This window comes from Pogona vitticeps, chromosome 2, assembly GCF_051106095.1.
Source record: "Pogona vitticeps strain Pit_001003342236 chromosome 2, PviZW2.1, whole genome shotgun sequence".
NCBI classification, from domain to species: Eukaryota; Metazoa; Chordata; class Lepidosauria; order Squamata; family Agamidae; genus Pogona; species Pogona vitticeps.
Window position 1 is genome coordinate 1,004,679 of NC_135784.1, and position 15,792 is coordinate 1,020,470.

At 49.3% G+C, this 15,792-nt stretch overlaps 2 protein-coding genes across 13 annotated transcripts in view; one reads left to right on the forward strand and one right to left on the reverse strand.

Moving 5' to 3' along the window:
- The window catches only part of LOC144587199 (uncharacterized), a 263,842-nt gene that overhangs the window by 112,106 nt on the left and 135,944 nt on the right, over nucleotides 1-15,792 (forward strand). The window lies entirely within an intron of this gene.
- The window catches only part of LOC144587225 (uncharacterized), a 45,642-nt gene that overhangs the window by 12,605 nt on the left and 17,245 nt on the right, over nucleotides 1-15,792 (reverse strand). For 2 of the 12 annotated variants that reach the window (XM_078387134.1, XM_078387133.1), the window contains exons 2-3: nucleotides 9,664-9,794; nucleotides 5,586-5,675 (exon numbers count right to left, since the gene is read on the reverse strand). The exons of 2 other annotated variants lie outside the window; for them this stretch is intronic. The gene's annotated coding sequence lies outside the window, so the exon portion shown is untranslated. Of the gene's footprint in view, nucleotides 1-5,585; nucleotides 5,676-9,663; nucleotides 9,795-10,795; nucleotides 10,905-15,792 lie in introns of those variants that run through there. 8 more of the 12 variants (XM_078387129.1, XM_078387127.1, XM_078387136.1 and 5 more) reach the window with 7 other exon arrangements.

Consider the following 15,792-nt stretch of genomic DNA (forward strand, 5'->3'; position numbering starts at 1 on the left):
AAAGACCAGAACCGTTTTGGCCCAAAGAATAGCAAGGAGAGACAAGAGGGCCTTCTTAAATGAACAATGCAAAGAAATAGAGGAAGATAACAGAAAAGGAAAGACCAGAGATCTGTTCAGGAAAATTGGAGATATTAGAGGAACATTTTGCGCAAAGATGAACATGATAAAAGACAAAAATGGGAGGGACCTAACAGAAGCAGAAGACGTCAAGAAGAGGTGGCAAGAATACACAGAGGAATTATATCAGAAAGATTTGGATATCCCGGACAACCCAGACAATGTAGTTGCTGACCTTGAGCCAGACATCCTGGAGAGCGAAGTCAAGTGGGCCTTAGAAAGCCTGGCTAACAACAAGGCCAGTGGAGGTGATGGCATTCCAGTTGAACTATTTAAAATCTTAAAAGATGATGCTGTTAATCCTACAAGACAGGCTTCAGCAGTATGTGGACCGAGAACTCCCAGAAGTACAAGCTGGATTCCGAAGGGGAAGAGGAACTAAAAACCAAATTGCTAACATGCGCTGGATTATGAAGAAAGCAAGAGAGTTCGAGAAAAAAATCTACTTCTGCTTCATTGACTATGCAAAAGCCTTTGACTGTGTGGACCACAGCAAACTATGGCAAGTCCTAAAAGAAATGGGCGTGCCTGACCACCTTATCCTTCTCCTGAGAAACCTATATGTGGGACAGGAAGCAACAGTTAGAACTGGATATGGAACAATGGATTGGTTCAAAATTGGGAAAGGAGTACGACAAGGCTGCATATTGTCACCCTGCTTATTTAACTTATATGCAGAATACATCATGCGGAAGGCTGGACTGGAGGAATCGCAAGCTGGAATTAAGATTGCCGGAAGAAATATCAACAACCTCCGATATGCAGATGATACCACTCTGATGGCGGAAAGTGAGGAGGAACTAAAGAACCTTGTAATGAGGGTGAAAGACGAGAGTGCAAAAAACAGTCTGAAACTCAACATCAAAGAAACTAAGATCATGGCAACTGGTCCCATCACCTTCTGGGAAATAGAAGGGGAAGATCTGGAGGCAGTGACAGATTTTACTTTCTTGGGCTCCATGATCACTGCAGATGGAGACAGCAGCCCCGAAATTAAAAGACGCCTGCTTCTTGGGAGGAAAGCAATGACAAACCTTGACAGCATCTTAAAAAGCAGAGACATCACCTTGCCAACAAAAGTCCGAATAGTCAAAGCTAAGGTTTTTCCTGTAGTGTTGTATGGAAGTGAGAGCTGGACCATAAAGAAAGCTGACCGCCGAAGAATTGATGCCTTTGAATTGTGGTGCTGGAGGAGACTCTTGAGAGTTCCCTGGACTGCAAAGAGAACAAACATATCAATTCTAAAGGAAATCAACCCCGTGTGCTCATTGGAAGGACAGATCCTGAAGCTGAGGCTCCAGTACTTTGGCCATCTCATGAGAAGAGAAGACTCCTTGGAAAAGACTTTGATGGTGGGAAAGTATGAAGGCAAGAGGAGAAGGGGATGACCGAGGATGAGATGGTTGGACAGTGTCATCGAAGCAACCAACATGAATTTGACACAACGCCGGGAGGCGGTGGAAGATAGGAGGGCCTGGCGTGCTCTGGTCCATGGGGTCACGAAGAGTCGGACACGACTAAACGACTGAACAAACAAATTACATGTTGCATGGAAAAGAGCCTTCATTAAAGCACTTGAGAGTATTTGGATGTACAGATTGGGTACATATACCAAAACAATTAAGAAGGAAAGGTAGAACCAAAACTAAGAAGATGAGATTTCTAGGATATGAATCTGGTTGAAAAGGATACAGATTTGTAGATGAGAATAGGAACATAGTGATATCCAGGTCAGCAAGCTTTAATGAGCATGAAAACTGGGATAAAATTCACGCAGATTCTCAGGTTTTTATCCCTGTAAATGACACAAAAAGGAGTCAGAATAGGCAGTTAGAAACATAGGAAGAAATTGAAGACACGAGTAAGTCCACGATTGATGAAGAAGATGAAGAAGAACAAGGTAGAGAATTAGAGAAAGAACCTGAGCCACGGGGTCCTAGGAGGTCTGAGAGGGCAAACAAGGGAGTTCCACCCTAAAGATTTGGAGTGGGTGAAGTCAGGGTTTGCCATGTGTACCAGGAACCTAGGAATTATGAAGAAGTGATGGCACTTCCTGATTTTGAAAGAAGAAAGTGGCAAGATGTCATGGAAGAAGAGATGAGGTCCATGGAAGAACACAAAGTGTTTACTGAGACTAAGTTACCCGCAGAACATAAAGTTATAGGTAGTAAATGGGTGTTTAAAAGAAAGTTACAAATTGATGGAAATTTCAGATATAAAGCAAGATTAGTGGCACAAGGCTTTACTCAGAAGAAAAGTGTTCATTATGATGAAGTTTTTTCCCCCACGGTAAGATCCGAAACAATGAGAATGGCATTAGCCTTAGCAGTTACAAGGAATTATTTAATTTATCATTACGACATTACAACTGCATATCTGAACGTAGATTCGAAGGAAGAATTATATATGGCTAAGGCACCAGTTTTTGAGGGTACAAAACCAGAGTTGGTTGATAGATTAAACAAAACCATTTACGGGCTAAGACAATCAGCTAGAAATTGGAATATTTGTTTACCTAAGGTACTGGTAAAGATGGGATATAATAACAGTCTGGCAGATCCTTGTCTTTACATTAAGGAAAATGGAAAAGACCTGAATGTATTATTAGCTTATGTGGATGACATCTGTTTCATGACTAAAAGTCAGAAACAAGTGGAACTGTTTGAAAAACAATTTAAAAAGCAGTTTAAATTAAAAAGTTTAAGACCTATACAAAATTATTTAGGAGTACAAATACAGAAAACAAAACAAGGATTTGTATTGAGTCAAGAGTTGAAAATTAAACAAATGTTAGAAAAATATTGCATGCAAGAGTGTAAAAGTGTAAGTACTGCTATGACTGTAGACTTTCAGAAGAGTGATGAAAATAGTAAAGATTTTGAGGATCAGGAATTATATCATTCAGCAATTGAAAGTCTAATGTATTTAGCAAACTGGACACGTCCAGATATAGCAGCTTCTGTCAATATTCTAAGTAGACATGTTTCAAGACCAAGTGTAAAACATTGGCAAGCGGTGAAAAGAATTTTTAGATATCTGAAAGGAACATGTAATTATCATTTGGTGTTAAAACCATCAGAAGAATTAAAACTAACTGCTTTTGTCGATAGCGATTGGGCCAATGACGAAATAGATAGAAAATCAATGTCTGGATTTGTAATAATGTTAGGAAATAATCTTTGTTTGGCAGGTAGGAAATAATCTGGTTAGATGGAAATCCGGAAAACAAAAATTCTGTAGCCACAACTGCAGAAGCAGAATTTGCCGCCTTGTCAGAGTTATGTTCGGAATTGACCTGGTACAAACAATTAGTAAAAGATTTAAAGACTGAAAGTTATGGAAGATAACACCACATGCATACATATGACTGTAACAGAAAGAGTAAAAACCAGAAATAAGCATGTGGATATCAAATACCACAATGTAAGAGAAGCAATAAAAGAAAAATTAATTTAATTGGAATATTGCAAGACAGAAGAAAATGTAGCAGATACAGTGGTGCCCCTCATAGCGAAGTTAATCCGTTCCGGATTAACCATTGCTATGGGGAAACATCGCTAAACGGGACGCAAAAAGCCATTGGAACGCATTAAACTTAGTTTAATGCATTCCAATGGCTTCTATACTCACCGTTAAGTGAAGTTTCTTCATAGCGCTGCCATTTTCGTGCCCTCGGTAAGCGAGAGCAGGGCGCGAAAATGGTTGCGGCGGCCATTTTGGAGCCGCCGAACAGCTGATTTCCCGGCATCGCAATACGAAGATCGATAAGCGAAATGCTTACCGATCTTCGCAATGCGAGTTTTGGCGATAGAGGACATCGGTATGCAATGTTATACGGTGCACTCGTTAAGCGAGGCACCACTGTATTGTAACTAAACCTTTGAATGCTCGAAAGCATGGTGAAATAATTGAAGAGATGCGATTGTGTTCTGTTCAGGTATAAAATTAGGAGGGGTGTCACGATAATGTAAATATTATAGGCCTGAACAGTTATTGAATGTAACATTAATGAGCTGCCATAATGAACAGCTGTGTGACTGCTGAGTCACTGTGACAAAGGAGAAGATGATGCAATGTCTGAAGAGGTGACACTCACATGGAAGAAGATGATGCAATACTTCCAGTGATTGGATAGAAGGAGCAGTGTAACTGTATATAAGGAAACAGTGTGGTCATTAATATATCTTCTCCTTCTTTCCTATGCTACTATCCTCTATGCCACTTTGCCTATATTTTTGCCTGCTACGCCAAAGTTCTGCCAGTTTGTATATTTGTTAATACACGTTTCTTTTCGTACAGAAGAAGAGTGTGTATGTGTTTCTTCAATCAGATAACTCTGCACATTACATCATGAAGCTGACAGAACGGTAGAGGGGAAGAGAGAAAGCTATTGCTAGAAGGGTGGGAAGGTTTCTGGTTGTCAGAACCTGTGGATTCATATCTGGGAGAAGAGGATGATACCAACAGAAGAGGCAGAAAGGGGAAAGAACCCTCGCTCAGCCAGGCAACCTTTCCACTGGGGCAAACGGGGCATTAGAGGATGGAGCCAAAAGAGAAGGGAAGAGGGGACGCAAATAGCAAGATGGGTAAAGAGAGAATATGGAATGGAAGAACCTTCTCCAACGCGGGGGTGTGGAATTGCCTTTCCATACGAGGTGACCGGAGAGGGAGAGCGGTGAACGGAGGAGACCCTCTTGCATCAGCCGGTGTCAGCCTCAAGGGAAGCCCCACAGAAAGAGGATTGCGGTAGTCTAACCTTGAGACTCCCTGCACGTGGACCCATCCGGGGAGTCACAATTTCATCCAGGCAGGGGCCCAGCTGCACCATCCATCTAAGAGGGAAGTAGGCGGATTGGGCCACAGATGCCGCCGGGTTGTTCACTGACAGCGTTAGGTCCAGAAGGACGCCCAGCGTGCCTTGGGAACCACCCAAAGCACAGACCTCAGGGGAACCCAGTTGGAAGGGTCCCCCCAATCTCCTTTGGATTCAGGCTTCGTCTATCCTCCCGTTGAAGGAGAAGGCGGGAACAGAAATGACATTCCCTGTTAATCAATTATTATCAGAGTCCAAAGTACAGGTGGATGGGTGCAAAGCAAAATCCCCCCCCAGGTCTGGCTTGTCTGTCGAGGGGGAAGAAGAAGGGAGGCTTGGAGGGGAACGCCACACACACCCCAAATCAGGACGACCAAGGTTTGCCTCTTGTCAACAGGACCTGCCTTTGGTGAGCAGGATTGAGATGTTTTTGAAAAAACCACCCTAAACAAAATGCAACGAAAACCATACCCCCAAACACCACCACTTTGCACATGTTCAGAGAGGCAGTGTGGTGTCACAAATGGAGTACCAGACTGGAAACCATGAGACCTGGATTCAAATCCCTGCCGGGCCAGGGAAACTGACAGGAGTGTGAGTGTGTGTGTAGGGAGGTAAGGCTACTTCAGCCACCTCTTGAAATGTCACTGACCTGGGAAAAGTTGGGAGGGATCTGGGATTTGGTTCTTCCTCTTTGGTCCCAAAATAAAGCAAAGAGAAATCACCTCCGTCTCACTCCTGCCTAGGAGAAAAGACAAAGAGAAAAGATCAGCCTGGAGGCTTCGTGGATGAAGCAAATCAAAAACATTTCCTTGCGGGAGGTGTCTTCCTCGTGTTTATATCGAATGGGGCTCCCTCCCCATCTCTCTCTGTCCCGTCTTCAGGCAGCCGAACAAGACGAACACAAAGGGAGGGAGGCAGGCGTTATCCGAGGCAAGGCTCCGAGATCAAATCTCCCCCCCCCCAGTCCCAGGGAAGTGGAGGCAAAAGCCGGGAACCAGAGAGCAACAGGAACCATCATCCTTCCCATTGACACCGGCGATGAAAGCAGCGGCCTAGAAGTGGGCGTCTCTCCCACTATTTATTTAAAATATTTTTACCCCCCTTTCTCTTTAAAAAGGACTCAAAAGGCAGTTTCATAGACAACATTAAGAGGGCAACATTTAAAAGTGAAAAACAGGAAGTCTAGAAACCTTAAAAAGCATCGAACCGATGCTCCACTAAGCAGGGTCAACAAAACCAACCTCTTTAAAAAGAACGCCAGAGGCCCATGTGACGGATGGAGGGGACTGAGGGTCGGACGCCCCCCCTGTTCTCACGGGGCCCTCCGTTATTTCATTCGTTTCGGGGATCCCAAGGCAGGGGAGGCCGCAGGAGGGCGAAAACCTAGGAAGAAGAAGGACCGAGGGGGCAGGTCTTTTGCACAGCCAACGGCCCTGAATGGCGCCTTTCCAGACCCAAAAGCCCAGAACCGTTTTGGCCCTGCGGGAAGAAGAACGACACGTCTGAAGAGAGAAGTTCCTGGGGAGACCGACCTCCCTTCCAGCCTCCGCGGGAGAAAGATCGCAAGGAGGAAAGTCCACCTCTTTGCCTCTCTCTCTCTCTCTCTCTCTCTCTCTCTCTGTCTTTCTCCAGCTTCTCTTCCACCTGCTGTCCGGGGATTAAGACTGTCGTGTTCACACAAACAACACAACAAGGAAGCCACCAAGTGGGGGGGTGAGGGGAGTAGACATAGAGAGGGAGGGAGAGAGAGAGAGGAGAGTGAGAGAAACAAACAAAGGGTGTGTCAAAGTGTGCAAGAGGTCCGCCAAACGTTCCCCCCCGTCGCAGGGAAGGGGCAGGGAGGACCCCCCTCCCTCTCCAGCCCCACTTCTCCGGCTTGCCCCCCCTAAGTCCCCAGGGCACAACCTCCCCCCTCCCGACTGCCCCGCGGTGCCGCCCCCCCCTTTTCCTCTCCAGCCCCACGGGGGGGGGCTTTGAGAGAGGGAAGGGGGAGAGGGAAGGCACAGTTTCCTTGAAAGGAAGGAACACCTCCACCCCCCTCACTTGAGGAAGCCCTAGGGCTCGGCATGGCCTTGGCCTGGGGCAGAGGGGTCAGGTCCGCAGAGATCCCGTCTCTCCCCTCCCCTCCCTCCTGAGGAGACCCAGAGGAGGAAACGGCTTTGCACGAAGCTTGTGGAGCACAAACCACAACGGGGCGCCATTGGCCATGCCAGGAGAAGCTGCCCCCCTCCTTCCCTCCCCCGAGACAGGCGGGAGGGAGACTGGCCCTTTCATCTCCCCCGCCCCCCACAAATCTCACACACCCCGCCTGCGATCTGCCGCTCTGTCGCCCCACTTCCATCCCGGTCCCGATCCGGGAGGCACCCCCCAAAAGAGCCCAGGGGCCAAAGGGGAAGAGGAGGAGGCAGGCACTGCAGATCCCACTTCCGGCTCCCGTTCGAAGGGCGTCCCAGGGAGGAGCCCTTCCCCCCCGCCTTTGTAGGTCTAGGTTCCTCCCTCTTCCCCCCCTCCCTGCAGGAATGGTGTGTGTGTGTGTGTGTGTGTGTGTGTGTGTGTGTGTGTGTGTGTGTGTGTGTGTGTGTGTGAGAGAGAGAGAGAGAGAGAGAGAGAGAGAGAGAAGGCCAGAAAGAACTGGGGAGGTGAGGGGCAGGAAGGCTCCAAAGAGTCTCTCTCTCTCACAGAAAAGGGCCAAAGGAGGAGCTTCTTCTTCAGGCTCCCCAAGGTCTCCACTTCTAGGGGAAGAAAGACTCAGATCACGTAGACTTCCCATCAGCAGAGTCCATTTTGTTCCCTATCCAAAACCTATCCGTTCTGAAGGAAATCAACCCTGAGTGCTCACTGGAAGGACAGATCCTAAAGCTGAGGCTCCAGTACTTTGGCCATCTCATGAGAAGAGAGGACTCCCTGGAAAAGACCCTGATGTTGGGAAAGTGTGAAGGAAAGAGGAGAAGGGGACGACCGAGGACGAGATGGATGGATAGTGTCTGCGAAGCAACCAACATGAATTTGATACAACTCTGGGAGGGAGTGGAAGACAGGAGGGCCTGGCGCGCTCTGGTTCATGGGGGGGTCAGGAAGAGTCGGACATGACTAAACGACTAAAGAACAACAAAGTGGTCCATGGCTATCTCTGACCGAGTGCTGGGAGCTCCTTAGGGAGGCTTGGGCACCACACAACTTATTCTAGACTTCAGGAGAAGCTCATATGCTAGGAAGTCAGATATGCTCCCCTTGGTCAACCATTAGCAACGTTCTGGATGCATTTCAAACTATTTGTTCTAGGGTTAAATATTTAATACCATCACCGGCTCCATCAAATAATCATAGGAAAAGAAAGGCACAAGAAAAGAAAAGCACACAAGGACTCAGGTTCCCCCCCCCCAAAAGGTAAGTGTGAGTTGGATAATTCAGGTATACAAAAAAACCCACACCTAATTCTATATCCCCCCCCCCTGATGTTTCCTCTCTCCTCCCTCCCAGGCTGGCATCTCCACCTTCACCCCCCCCCATTTTATCTGCCTGGGCCCCCTTTCTGCCCCCCCCTCCTGGCCATCTCTCTCTCTGCCCCCACACCTTCCTCTTCCTCCTCTTCCTCCTGCAGAGACCCTCCTGCTTCCTACCCTGGACGTTGCAGCCTTAAGACCCATTTTCCCACTCTTGAAGAGGGGGGGCCCTCTGGACTTTGGGGGAACCCCTTGTGGGAGGAGGAGGAGGGAGGAGGGGGAAGAGCCCCGATCCTTCCTCTCCTTCCTTTTCTTTTCTCCACAGCCACCGAGGCCTCCAGGATTTAGGAAAAAGTTGGGGGGGGAGAGGTCTCCTCAGAGGAAAACCGAGACCAGTATGGGATCATGATGTGTTAGCAGAGTTGATTGGCAGGAATCGGGAGGTTAGGGATAAAAGAGTTGAATTCTGGTTCATGGGATTGGCCTTGGATAACTTCATGGATGCTGGAGTTCTCCACCCTACGATACGTCATATTTGGAATTGTGGTTATTATTTGGGGATTATTTGTATGTGTTCTACCTAGACTTTTGCCTTTGTGTGTTGCTTTTCATTCACCTCCAAGCCCAAAAATGGCTATACAAAGAGATGAAGATTTAAATTCAGCGTTGTTTCAATTTTCAGAATTTAAAAAGTGGGGAGTGATACCTGGATATGGCCAAAAGTAGTTTCATTCCTGGTCTTGAAGGAGAAAATCTTACTCTACATGTTAATTCCTATATTAATTTTCTTTTAAGCTTTGTATTAAGTCAGAGGCCTATATACTTCACACCTTCCAGCCCCTCACCTTTCAACTAGCAGGGGGCCCATTTAGGAATGCTGCCCAGGGACCAAACACAAGACAAAACCATAGAATCATGGAAAAGTGAAGTTGGAAGGGGCCCATGAGGCCATCAAGTCCAACCCCTATACTCAAGGCAGGAATAGAGTCCAAGCAGATCTGCCAGGTGGGGAACTTAAGTTTTTCTTGAATGCCTCCAGGGTTGGAGCACTCCAAAATAGTCGAAACAAAGCCCAGCAGGGAGACGGAGGCTGAAGCCCATACATCTGGGCCCTGCTTGGTAACCTGAGATAATGAATTTGAAATACACTTTCTCCCAGACAGTGTTGGGGGTAATCCTACAGGAAGGTCATCAAAGGGGAGGTGGGCAGACCCCAAAAATCTGTAAGGGACCCATTTGTTTGTTTTCCGCACGTTTATACCCAGGAGGCCAAAATACTCTTACCTGGAGAGACCTTTTTGTTTTCAAGAAATCTCACGGAGGACACCCGCGGGCGGAGCTCTCTGGCCTGGATGCAGAAGATCCCGTTTTCCCCTGAGGAAGTACGAAGTCAGCTCCTGAGAGAACACCAGCAGCTGAAAGGGGAAATAAGAAAAAGGGTCAAAAATATTCTTCCCTCTGCAGGTTGGGACAGAAGAGGAGGAGGGTCCAGACTCCCAATTCAGAAAGGGGGAAACTGGGAAGCCCAGAGTGAGCAATTCCTTGAATTAAAAAAAAAGAAAAGAAAAGGAATCGTTTCAACTTATGGCCTCCCATTGCAGTTGGAGTTCCCCTTTTTAATTTTTTCTCCTCTTCTCTCCTGGATTCCCTCCTAGAAGAGCCATGGAAGGAAAACCTCCTGAACCGTCCCATGGCAGTTGAAATCTCGGGTTTCGCAGAGAAAGAATCTTGTTGTTCTGCCTTTTGAGGAGAATTTAAGGAAGAGAAGCTCCTTTTGGGTTTTCCTTGGTGTTGCTTCACAGAGAATGCCCCCCCAAGTGGGTGGGGAGCGATCAAAGGGGGGGGCTCTGATTAAGTGGATTTCCGTCCCCCCCTCTTAGTTTTTGTTTTGCCCTCCTCTCTCCTGGATTCCCCCCCCCCCCCAGAAGAGCCACTTCCCTGAAGGACAGTCTGTGTTTTGTATGTGTGTCTCTGCGTGTTTTGTGTCCCCTCCCTCCCTGTTGACCCCCCCCCCACTTTCTCTGCCTCGGGCCCCCCTTTCTGCCCCCCCTCCTGCCCATCTCTCTCTCTCTGCCCCCCCCTCACCTTCCTCTTCCTCCTCTTCCTCCTGCAGAGCCCCCCCCCGTTTCCCATCCAGGGCGTTGCAGCCTTAAAACCCCTTTTCCCAGTTTTGCAGAAGGGGGGGGAGTTTGGACTTTGGGGGGGAACCCCTTTTGTGGGGGGAGGGGAGAGGAAGGAGGGGGGAGTCACACAAAGCGGAGGGAGGGGGTGCCTTTTTTGCAATCCGGGTGGAAAGGAGAAGCCCCCCCTCCCCCTTCTCTCTCTTCCCGGGGGGGGGGCGTGGAAGAGGGAATTGCCCCTCCCCCCTCCCGCAATATTTTGTAAACCACAACCTCCCCCCCCCGCCATGGCTCACCTCCTTGCAGGTCCCGAGGCGGGGAAACGCCCGAGGAGACCCCTTCGGAACGCGCCCACCCCAGGAGACCATAGAGACGGGAGGGGACAGAAGGAGCCTCCCTCCGCTTCCGCTTCCGGTTTGGAAAAAGGCCGGGGAGGGGGGGAAGGGGAGTAGCTACTCTTTCCTCTTTCGTAGCTCTAAGTTCTACCCCTCCCAACCCCCCCAAAGGGTTTCTCATGAAGGAAGGGAGGGGGGGATCCTGCAGAAAGGAAAAGGGGGGTCTATCTGTGTATGTGTGTGTGTGTGGGGGGGGTTATAAGGAAGAGGCCAGACCCGCCCCAAACTCCCGACCTTCTTCTTCTGGGGGGGGGCAGAGAGAGAGTGACCGTTTCTAGGCGAGCTTCTGAGGGGGGGGTTGATCAGTCTAGGCACGGGGGGGCGGAAGGGAGAGCGGATGAGGGGGGAATGGGGGAGTTTCAAATACACAGAGGCGACCGTGTGTTTGTGTGTGTGGGGGGGGGCATTGTTATGAAACGTCTTTGGGGGGGAGGGAAAGACAGGAGGGGCTGCAGGACCCCCGGGTTGGGGGCTCGGGAGGAGTTGGGGGTGTCTGACAAAAGGGTCCCTCGCTCACATCACTCTCCGCGCAAGGGACGCTCCATGGATCGAGCCCAGGGGGACAGATTCCCCGGGGGGGCATTTTTGACAGGGACCAGGACGGCCGAGGCCTCCAGGATGAGGATGAGGATGATGGTTCCCTCTGCCTGCTCCAAGACGCCCACTCGCTTCAGCATCCCTTTCCCACAATGTCTGGGTCAATAGAATATGGAGGATGATGAGGGAGGGAGGGAGAGCCAGGCCAGCTCCCCCTGCCTGAAACCAGAGGCCAGCAGGGCCTGGGTTCAAATCTAAAGCCACCACCCTCGCCACCGCCCCCTCCAACCCCAGGCCAACCTTCATGGGGGCCCATCCCACCAAGGGCCCCCCACATGGTGGCCACTGCCCTTTGACCTCCCAAGTGAGGAAGGCATGGAAGCGGCAGAATGGATGCCAAAGGGGTCCAAGGTCAACCCCCCCCCTTTTAGGGATTCCCTCGTCCAGAGGGCAATGGAAGGGCTGGGGTCCGGCCCTAATGGGCATGAGAGGGGAGAAGCCAGAAGGAGGAGACGGATCAGGGCCACCGGAGTTGCCAAAACCCTGCTGGGTGTTGAGAAGGCCCGGGTGGTGTTCCCAATAGTGCGCCTGATCTGGGGGGGTCATTGCCCCTTCGCGGCCACCCGGAAACCTCTCCCCGCTTCCAAATCCTCTCCAACTCAGCACCTTGACCCCCCCCCCCCAAAAAGGCAGGCGGCCACTCACCAGAGCTCCCTCTTTTTCCGATGGGGGAGAGGGGAAGAAAAGCCACATTCAAGGAGGGAGGGGTGCAGGACAGGGAGGGCTCTTCCTGCTCCTGCTTTCTGAAGCCCCCCCCAAGTTATTTGTTGCTGTTGTAGTTGTTGTAGTTGTTAATAATAATAATAATAATAATAATAATAATAATAATAATAATAATAATAATAATAATAATAATAATAATAATAATAATAATAATAATAATAATAATAATAAATAGCCGCTCAGAGTGGTCGATTTGACCAGATGAGTGGGATATAAATCAAATAAATAAATAAATAGGTCTCCTTGCCTTAGGCAAGAAATAGAAGAGCATCAGAGAAACTGGGAAAGGAGGGTGGAAGGAGGATGATTGTTGGGCAGGGGGAGGAAAACTTTGCCCAACACCCCATCTCCTTCATGCACGCACGCACGCACACACAGCCCGCCAGACACTGGACAGCCCAGGAAAGCTATGGGCAGGAAGAGCCTCCCCACATTTTGGGGAGGGGGCTGAGCTTTGGGGCTCCCGATGCTGCTGCCAGAGACAGGCAGGCAGGGACTCAAGGGTTAAAGGCCACGATTCTGGCTCTCAGAGACGCTCCGGAGGAGGAGGAGATGATGGGGAGGAAGGAGGGGGAGGAGATGATGAGGCGTCACCCTGGAAGGGAAATGCTTTGGTTTCCTTCCTCCAAGGAGCCTCCAGGCTGATCCCTCCTCCCTCCCTCCAAAGGACCCGGTGAGACTGAGCGGAAGTCCATGAAACGGCATCCTGGTTACAACTTTCACTTCAGCACAACTTTCCCCACAGCTTGCACAACTCCCAGCTTGTTTACGTCTCCCTATACGACAAGATGTGTTTCAGCGAATGATGAAATCACACATCTGAGTGATTAGTGGGCATCAGAAATTTGGGCTTCTACTGGAGCTTCGATATGGGAAAAGGTGGACCTAACACTTAGCATTGATCGATGCGTCCGCGGTCTGACTGCCCGAGCCAGACTTTGAAGAGGCAGAAATTGTGGGAAATGACGGTGACCGGCCCAACCTGCCTAACCCACTTTAACCTGCCTTCTCCTTTCTCTGGGCTTGCCGACAGCCTAATACAGTGAAAACCGAATGGAGTTTTCAAATGAAACAACTTAATTTTAATAACAGGAATCTGGTCTCACAAACAGAAATCATGTATACATGGTTACAATTCGAATATCTTCATAACACTCTCAGTTACTGATGCATTACACACATCTTGGTTCTGCAGTCATTTAAATCTTCTATCTCTTCAGTTTCTTTCCATATATCTAACTAATCATCAAATCAACTGCTCAAATTAACTCATTTTTCCTCCTCTTCTTACTCTCATATCTTCCATTGATGTTTTCTGATTAGTCCTCATCTCAGTCACCCATCAGCCAATCATGAAAAAGTCTGGTATTGCTGGATAAACTTCATCACTGCTATGGAATGGCCACAATTTCTATTCCCCTTAACTTCTTTCTGGGGGTTGTTAACCCTTAATTTAGTTCACTGTCATGCATCTCATGAAAAATCATAACATGCAATACCTTTACTATTTTTTATATTACAAAATATTATTATTTGTATTATATATTATATTAGATTCGTACATAATTTCAATTATATATTATACATGACTCTATTCTTCAACAATACTTATCAAGCAACTCATTTCATGGTCAGATCACCACCTAATAAAGTGTACCATCAAGATGGCTCTCCCCCCTCGCAGGGAGCAGGGACCTATTGTTATGGTCCGCCCTCGAAGGCTACTGGATCCGATTGGATTCCAGGATGCCATGAGAGGGGTTACGGCTGACCTGGCTGGCGCTCCTGTTGAGGCTTTGGTTGATGCCTGGTTCACAGCCGCGGCTAGTACCGTAGACACGATCGCGCCTAAACGCCCTCTCAGCCGCAGAGATCGCCCGGCGCCCTGGTTTAACCAGGATCTCTGGACGTCGAAGCAGGTCAGGAGACGGCTAGAGCGCAAATGGAGAAAGGACCCGACGGTTTTTAATCGCATAGCTGTTAAGGTCGCTACTAACCTTTACCAGGCCAAGGTGAAGGCTGCCAGTCAAACATACCTCGCTAACCGGATAAGCGAGGCGTCTAATCAGCAGGCGGAATTATTCCGTATAGTACGTGACCTATCCGGAATTGGCCCGGGTGATAGGCCTCCCCCTAGTTTTACACCGGACCAATTTGCATCATTTTTAAAATCTAAAGTGGAGGCCATCCGCCAGGACCTCTCCCCTTTTTTGAATACAGTGAGTCGAGCTGAGATGTCCAGCGCTCCGTCTTGTCCGGTGATTTTTGACTCCTTTCAGCCTGTTTCGCCCGACACTGTGGCCAGGACGCTTGATCGCTGCCGTGCCTCCACCTCCTCTTTGGACCCTTGCCCGGCCTGGCTAATCAAGGCAGCCAGGCCTTCAACAACGGAATGGGCTACTGTAATAATTAATGGGTCTTTCCTTGAGGGCAGATTTCCCTCTGCCCTCAAGGATACACTCATTAGGCCCATAAGAAAGAAACCTAGTTTGGCGGCGGACGAAATTGGCAATTATAGGCCCGTCGCCAATGTTTCTTTCTTAAGCAAGGTAGTCGAGAGGGTGGTGGCCGATGAGCTTCAGGCGTTCCTGGATGACACAGATGCCCTGGATCCATTCCAATCGGGCTTCAGGCCGCGCCATGGTACAGAAATGGCATTGGTCGCCCTGTGTGATAACCTGTTGAGGGAGGCCGACAGAGGCAAAATGTCTCTGCTGGTCCTCCTTGATATCTCAGCGGCCTTCGATACCATTGACCACGGTATCCTCCTGGGGAGGCTCACCGAGTTGGGAATAGGTGGCCGGGCATTTGCCTGGCTCCATTCCTTCTTGGAGCACTGTCCCCAGAGAGTACAGCTTGGGGAGAATGTCTCGGCCCCGTGGAGCCTCAGTTGTGGGGTTCCACAGGGGTCGATCATCTCCCCAATGCTGTTTAACATCTATATGAGGCCGCTGGGGGGAGGGTCATCAGGGGGTGTGGAGCCCTGTGCCATCAATATGCAGATGACACACAGCTCTACATCTCCTTTTCTCCAACTACAGGAGATGCCGTTCTGTCCCTTCAGCGCTGCCTGGAGACCGTTCGGGAATGGATGCAGGAGAATGGGCTGAGGCTGAACCTGGACAAGACGGAGGTACTGAGGGTGGGCACTCCCACAGCTGGGGATTTGGGAAACTCCCTCATTTTTGGGGGAGTGACCCTGCCTGCCAGGGATGGGGTTCGCAGCTTGGGGATTCATCTGGACCCGGCGCTCACTATGGAAACCCAGGTGGCGTCCGTGGTCCGCACCGCATTTTTCCATCTTCGGCGGATAGCCCAGCTGCGACCCTACCTTGATGTGGGGGCTCTCAACACTTTGGTACATGCGCTTGTAATCTCAAGATTAGACCCCTGCAATGCGCTCTACGTGGGGCTACCTTTAAGGCTGCTGCGGAAACTACAGGTGGTGCAGAATGCTGCAGCCAGATTACTCAGTGGAGTGAGAAGATACCAACATATCACGCCCACTCTGGCTGCATTGCATTGGCTGCCCATCCGATTCCGCATTGACTTCAAAGTGTTGATGCTTACTTACAAAG